Consider the following 8,285-nt stretch of genomic DNA (forward strand, 5'->3'; position numbering starts at 1 on the left):
ACTGCAAAGTCTTGGTTAATTAGCACATCTAACTAGAAATATAAAATTAAACGTTATCTCAACAATAAGTTGTTTATTGAGAGTCATTAAGATGCTTTAAAAAATTAAACCATCTTGTCTGGGTCTAGAAGAGGCAGGCACTGGAGAGAGGAGGCCACCAGCCTGTCTCCTCTGTGTCTGCTGGAGGAGGAAAGGAAGCCGGCACCCATACTCCCCCTTTCATGAAAGAACATGACACATGTTGTTTATTTTCTTTCTCTCACCCCAAATTCCAGCTTAAAAATTTCCCTTCTAAACATGGCACAATTACAATTCAGCTATTAAAAGATACCATTTAAATGGCCACCCTCCAAGATTTGCTAAAAATTTAATCTTGTCAATGACATAAACTAAAAGGAAAAAAATTGATTAACGTTTTCTCTTTCCATGAATAGAGGGGACCATGGGTACAGCTACATAATCTAATTTAGGAGGGAGGAAAGCCTTATTTATTTAAAACATGAGAATGCTAAAAGCAGGGAAGTTCAAGCTGTGTCTACACCCAATCTTACCAAAGTCAATGCCCCAGGAAAAACAAAAGTAGAATTCAGATGACCACTTTTTTTTTTTTTTTTTTTTTTTGCTTTGATTTTACTACATGACCTTGCCCAGTTAATCTAACTGCATTTTAAGGTTTCAACCAATTCTTTTGGTACTGTGTAGACACAGTCTCAAAGAATATTACTACATTTTTAATATTCTCACCATGCTTTTTTGAAAAATAACCAGTGATTCTATTTGCTAACACCAAAGATAATTTTCATACCAGCATTGAATGTGCACCCATTATGCAATTTCAGGGCCTAGAGATATATTTTCTCACAAACAGATGCACAAATCCAATGTTTTTACTTGACTGTTTAAGCATCTTCACAACCTCTGCTTCTGAGAAATCACAATGGACAAACTCAGCTTCTCACAGCAATACACTTATCCCATCAAGTATGGCTGGTTCTGTTCTGCTTCTGACTTGTCACAGAGAGAGGGAATGCTTCCGTTCCTGTCTCACTAATTTACGGCTCAGGTTCTAAACCCAACATAACCAAGCAGGTCACATGCTTTTGTTCACCCATCATTTCCCAGTCCGTGAACAAAATTCACCTAAAAACTCACTCTTTTGTTTGTATATATATTTATTCCAAAACTGCACTTCAAATAACACATTTTGGGGGGTTTTCACAGAATGGAAATTAGACTGGTTTTGGCCAAAAATCATTTATGTCCTCTCATGACCAAACGCTTCCCTGAAAGGGAGCCAAGAGAAAGAGTAGGAGGTCTGGACACCCCAAAAGCCCAGACTTCAGTAAATGTTCAGGTAAAAGAATTCTGGGTGCCAAGAACTGAGTGTTCCGGTCCCTGGATGCAGCTGGAATAGGACCCCAAAACCAAAGAAAATGTGTGGGGAAGTTCTAACTGAACATGTCACTCACTCTGCCTCCTTCCCTCAAAAAACCATCATTAATTTTCCAGGAACAAAAGTAAAAGCACTATGCTATGTTTGGACTCATGCCCTGCCACTTCCCACTCCCCACCCCCCCACCCCCCCCACACACACGCATCTTTGCAGGTTAAATGCAAACTTTACTATACCAAAGAGTCCTAGGACATTTTCACATGAGCTATAAAGGCATTTTCCCTCAAAAAGATCCTCCCTTCTTTGTACATAAAGGATGAAAACTATGCATTTAGCAAACAAAGAGAAAGCACTTCTCCCTTTCCTATCTAGCTGTTTAGGGTGCATTCAAACACCAGAGGCCGTTTTGAGATGCGATTGGCCTTCTGGATTATTCTTGTGGTGTGGTTAGCTTTACAGTGCATTGGGTAACTATTTCCTAAATAGGAAGGACAAAGAAGCAGAAGGTAAGAAATAGCTACTTCCACGTGTAAAAAAAGAAAAAAAAAAAGAAAAGAAAAAAGAAAAAAAGAAAAAAAAAGTGTAAAGATCTACTATTTATAGTGTGAACCAAAGACGCTACCTCACTCGATTTCCATTGGTGATTTTAATCACATTGATATGATACCAAAGAATACCAAAGATATTTTCATGCACGGCCTCCGTCTGCAGAGGGAACTCCACCCCGACCCTTCTCCCACCTCCTCGCCCCTCCTCACTCTTCACTCAGTGTGTAAACTTGTCTTCATTCTTAATAATAATGATACCACAACAACGACAACATTAGGAAATACTACTCTTATGACTGCTAGTTCTACTTGTAAATCTCTAGGCAAACATGTTGCAAACTTTGTAAACTCCTAGGACGAGTGCCTTGCTTGAACCAAAGTGTTAAACCGCTGTTGACCTCTCTCACCTTATACTCTTTGAATACCTCAGCCTCTTAGAAAGGCCACTAATGGAAAGAAAAGGAAAAAAAAAAAAAAGGAATAATTATTCACCGTGGTGCTTTTTCCGTGCAACCATGCAATGAAACTTTCTTTGATACCAAAGGATGACTTTTCCCCCCAATTTCTTGCTGAGAAACCAAAGCTCCTCCTCCTCATTCCCTCTTGAGGTCCCCCCACCTCACCGAGTCCCTTCACCAGGCAGGCCGTGCATCACTTTTACCAATTGCTCCAAATACCTCATAGTAATAAAGTTTTAGGGTTACGTTGTATAGAGAGTCTATGTGATAAGGCAGAACTTACTAGTTTGATAATTGTTAAGGTTACTTTGAAAAAAAAACAAACACCTTTATAATTCTTATTTATTTTGTAGTTTGTATGTTTGGGATGTCCGCCCCCTCCTTGCTTCGGTTTGGGGTTGATTTTCTTGGCAGAACTGCTCTGTTGCTCAAGGAAGACTTAATTTCTGGATATGTTCCCCCACGTGGGTTAAGGGTTGTGTAAAAAATGCAAGAATGGAATAAGAAATGCTTTTCATTTTGATGGTTACTTAGAAAGTTTTGTGTTTCGTAGTAAAATTTGTTTCCACAGGGTAAAAAATATATATATATAAATATATATATAATCTCTTTTTTTGTGAAACTGGTTTCTATTTTCTCTAGAATGTGCTGTGATTTTTTTTAATTTAAGTACATTTTATATGAGCTTATTTAATCACTGCTTTAATTTATGACTGTGTAGTTTTTAAAATGTATATAGTAGAACCCAAACGGCCAAAGCTTTGTGTTACAATCTTTTTGTTCTTGATGCTAAGATGAGCTGAAGGCAAGAGCTTCTCTTCACTGCAGGGTGTAGCTTTAGCTTTTCTTAGCAGGCACTTCCATGTGTGTTGTGAACACTGCCAGGTCCCCCCTCAGAAAACCTGTACATGCCCAAGTGAGTGTTTCAAGGTAGACCTTTTTGTCACTTAGAAAGAAGAAAGGCATTATTCGTGATCCTCCTTTAACTTATTAAATTTTTTTAAAAGAAAAGATTACCTTGCAGGTTAGACCTGAAATTCCAAAGAATTTAAGACTTGTTTAATGTTCCAAAGCACTGGCATTTGTGAGATACTTTGCTACTTTTTTTTTTTTTTGCCATTCGCACGGGTCTGAGAAGTAGAGTATAAAAACTCAAAGAGACAAGCTAACTTGAATTTGGAAATCCTCTTCAGTTTCACCAAGTTTCTGAAAGGCTTCAAGGCAGGGGCAGGGCATGAACACCTGTTCCTTTGGCAGAGCTGAGAGGAGTGTACAATGGCTTCACGCCCTTACAGAGAAAGTCCAGGCTGCGGGCAGGGGCCTGGCCCTGACTCATGAAAGAAGCAAAACATGATTGCTCGGCCCCAATTACTAGTCCAGTTTAAGGGAAATGTGTCACAGTTACATATTCCAAGCCCACATCTGTTTCTTGGAATCTGCTACTCCCAATTCCTAACCAATTCTCCTCAAGTGTCAGAGTCCCCCGGCGAATGTACCCAGGCCTACTTGAGTTTGTCTCTTCTCACTCTTCATCTTGCCACTAGTTTTGGTTTCCACACACTAGAGGGGGCCCCTGCCTCGGGCCCCTTCGCCCAGGCTGTTCAGATACTTGGCCCCGATTTAATTTAGATCAGCACACGCAGACTTCTCAGCCAATTCGTGGCATCCTCAGCAGACCCAGTGCCCACCCGCTATTTTGCTGAAGTAAGTTGCTTCAGCTACATGGCACACATCCATAGATGTAAATACTTTTCCTCTCAATACAAGAAATTTACATTCTTTTTTTTTTTTTTGCAGGGGTGTTTGGGGTGGGGAAGGAAAGGGAGGGCTTAGATTTTGGGTCAAATGTTACACTTTCTTACAAGCATTTTTGTACTCGTTATGTATTTTAATAGGGCAATACGTCTGCTCTGAGTCGCAGGATCATTCAGTGCTCTGTTGGTCAGCATTGACTAATCATGTGTTTTTCATGCAAACACGGTGCAGTGAGTTACAGAAAGCCAGGAGAGTGGTGGCGGGAGAAGACTTGGACCCTCAGCGGTGAAACGCTGAACAGAGTGGTATGCACAAGGCCATGTTTCCTGTTTCTGTGTTAGTCTCGATTTTTTTGGTGGATGTTCTGCATTTATTACATAATCATTGTGGGCTCATTTTAGATATGCCTTTGGAACCACGTGATGAGTATTTTTTAACAAAATAAACTTTAAAACATTGTCTTCCACTTGCTTCGGTGATCGTCTTCATATCTCCCTGTGTTTTCTCATCCCTTCTGAAGTCAGCCCACCTGCTACTCCCTTAGGTCCTCCCTTCCCGCTCTTCTCTTTTCAATACACCTTTGATGTCAGCTATTGTTTGAGTGTGACTCATTTTCCCTGTTCAAGTTAGCTTGATGGTTTATTATGTAAGGAGGGTGCCTAAGACAATCATCAGGTAAAAAAATATATATAAATAAATGGGGGGAAGAAAAAAAAGGTCAATAAAGTAGAAAATCTTCCAAGAGCAGAGGGAGTTCTTCCTTAGCAATGGGGAGGGAGGGAGGGAGAAAAAGTAAATAAATAATTAAATTAATTTAACAACCTAACCATGAGGGGCTTAGATTTTTGATAAAAAACAAATGTTGCTGTCATTTTCTTTGTCAATTAGAAAGCAGTGGTAGTTTCTACGTTGCATCTACATTTCAGATGAAATGATTATTGTACCCAGTTATGGTTGTTTGCTAATATTTTGTCTCTCCCTTTCTCTCTGTCCAATGCTTCTTCTGTATTTTTGTGTGTAGCAACAAAAGGTGTAATGCATTAGGCGTTATTCTGGTTTGTTTATGAGTATTTCCTGTACTGCATTAAGGTTCCTTTTTTTTTTTTAAGCTTCGCTACTGTTCTCCCTTTATGCCGTGCAATATCATCTGCTGTGTTTGCTAAGCAAAAAAAGAGAAAAAAAAAAAAAAAGAAAAAAAAGCAAGTGATGATGCCATCATGCTTTTCAGTGTTAAAATGTTTCAGCATTTATGTAGTCACCAAAATGTAGTAAATAAAATGTTGGATTTTCCAGCACTTTAAATTTAGACAATTCTTGTCTTCTTTTGTTTCATTCTCTTTGTAAACCTCAGGAGTGACTAATGGACTTTCTTTGGAGGAAGGGTGAAGCTGAGAGGGCAACATGCTTGCAAACTAAAGCCAGGGCCATGTTTTAAAGAGATAATACTAGTAACTGCCTGGCCTGCATGGCTCAGAAGTTGAGCATCTACCTATGAACCAGGAGGTCACAGTTTGATTCCCGGTTGGGGCATATGCCTGGGTTGCAGGCTCGATCCCCAGTGTGGGGCGTGCAGGAGGTGGCTGATCAATGATTCTCTCTCATCATTGATGTTTCTCTCTCTCCCTCTCTTTTCCTCTCTGAAATCAATAAAAATATTTTTAAAGAAATAAAATAAAGAAAGATTAACTAAGTGGTGGGGGGGAGGGGAGAAGGAGGTGTTCTCTAGTGGAACTGGAGGAAGTTTTTAAATGGAAATGTGGTGTTCTATTTGTAGATGTTAGCCATTTATATTAACCTGATTGACTCTCAGAAGAAAGAAAATTATTAGAGAAGATAACCTTAAGAAGTCCCCTCCAGTAAAATAATGGTTTGTGTGTTGGGGGCGGGTGTCTGTCTGTCAGTCTGCCTTAGGCAATGGGGTGTTGGGGGTGTTACAGGCAACCAGCACACCAGGAAAGGTGTTATCAGACAGCCCCCTGCCTGAGTCAGAGGGAGAGAGCTGTCCCTTCCTCGGTTCTTGTCTTCTCCTATGAATGAATTCAAATGAGTGACTCCAGATGATTGCGTTGTGATAAAGTGAATTTATTAAAAAGTAAAGCATGTTATAGAGCATTGGCCTGTGCATCGAAGGGTGGTGGGTTCAATTCCGGGTCAAGGGCACGTACCTGGGTTGCAGGTTCCATCCCCATCCTGGTTGGGGCTCATGCGCATTGATCTATGAACCAAGAGGTCAGGGTTTGATTCCTGGTCAGGGCACATGCTCAGGTTGTGGACTCGATCCCCAGTGTGGGGCATTCAGGAGGCAGCTGATCAATGATTCTCTCTCATCATTGATGTTTCTATCTCTCACTCCCTCTCCCTTTCTCTCTGAAATCAATAAAAAATATTTTTAAAAAATAAAAATATATTTTAATAAAGAAAGTAAAGCATACAAATTTATTAAAGAAGCAAGGCAAACAAATCTATCATCCGGCATAAAGCATGGATCTGCTCACTAACTAATTGGAAGAGCAAGTGGGGTGGGGAGTTTCTACCTTATATACTTTTCTGTCTATAGATTTTTAAATTCCTCTGCTGAATATCTTGGTACAGATTAATCTTCAAGGTCCCCCTTTTACTTTGTTGCGGCCTTCCCAGAATTTGTGAGAAGCACCTAGCAATTTTATCTTGCCAAACCCCGAGACTGCTGGCTTTTCTGTTTAGGGAGTGAAATAAAACTGCCCTTTTTTCCTTTCCTCTCCCCCGCCTCTTTTCCTGCATTCTCTCCTTAACAAGGCTTTTCTCACCATTTGTTTTCAAGTGTCCTTGGTTTGGGGACGATAATGGCTTGGTATTACAAACCAGCGGCAAGCTGTCCAAACTGCTTGGCTTTGTTTAATTTTCTTGTCTCCCTTTCCCTATTCCTCCTGCCCTGGAATTTTTCTAGCTTCTTGCTATCCTGTAATAGGGGGGGCTGGGAAATTAGATCTTCTTCTATTTAGTAGAGGGCAGTGATTGATCAAGAGACCTGGTTTAAGGAAGAGAGAAACAAGGTTTGGAATTCCTGATGTGCTGATTGCTAGCTGTGTAACCTACCAGAGGGTTATTCAGCTCTGCCCCAAGGAGGATTAATACCAACGTTATTTTAATAGTGCATAGACACCTTGCTCCTCTATAGTTCGGTTCTCTCCGGATATGGTCAGTTTCATGTGTCAACCTGGCTAGTCTCTAGTTCCCAGTTATTCAACCGAACGCTAATCTAGGTGTTGTGATGGTATTCTGTGCATGTTATTATTGTGCATAATAAGTTGACTTTGAGTAAAGGAGATTATCCCACACAGGTGCATAAAGATGTTCCGATTCCCAGAAATATGTTAGAGCTCATCAAAGTTCTTTATGGGCATCTCATTCCCAGCTTTGCCTTTTAAGATTTATAGTGAGTTTCTTGTTTCCCCCCACTGTGGCCAGGGTCTCAGGCAGCTGCAGATTAGGCAATTGTTACTGATTGTTCTTGTCCAGAGACAAGGTTTTGGGAATCCAGCAAGCTCCAAGTTAGGTTAAATTTAAAAAAAAAAAAAAGAAAAGGCACTGTAAATGGAGGTTTTGAGGGAACCTCCAGATGGATCAAATAATAATTCTGAGCCCTAGCCAGTTGCCCAGTGGTTAGTGTGTCAGCCCATGGACTGAAGGATCTCGGGTTCAATTCCTGTCAAGGGCACATACCTCGGTTGCAGGCTCAGTACCGGGCCATGGTCAGGGTGTGTGTGGGAGGCAACCAATCAGATGTGTCTCTCTCACATTGATGTTTCTCTCTGTCTCTCCCCCTCCCTTTCACTCTCTCTAAAAAAATAAATAAATAATTCTGAGAACAGTGTTTAGGGAGAACTCCAATCCCATCTATTGGTTTTCACTCTGATTCTAGGGCTGTTCCTTTTCAAGGCCACCGCAGAACCAAGAGGGGGACACAGCTGGGACGAGCACCGATGAAAATAACACAAAGCTAACGCTACTCACTAAGATTCAGCTATTTTTTCTTAACTAAACATTCCTCAGACTGTTGCAAGCCTGTGGTTAATTCCAGAGTTCTGCAAAAGTTGGTTTTGATGATTTTGCCCATGTTGCCATTGCTTTTATGTAGGAGTGGCTTTTTGG

Source organism: Eptesicus fuscus, chromosome 5, assembly GCF_027574615.1.
Source record: "Eptesicus fuscus isolate TK198812 chromosome 5, DD_ASM_mEF_20220401, whole genome shotgun sequence".
Lineage (NCBI taxonomy): Eukaryota > Metazoa > Chordata > Mammalia > Chiroptera > Vespertilionidae > Eptesicus > Eptesicus fuscus.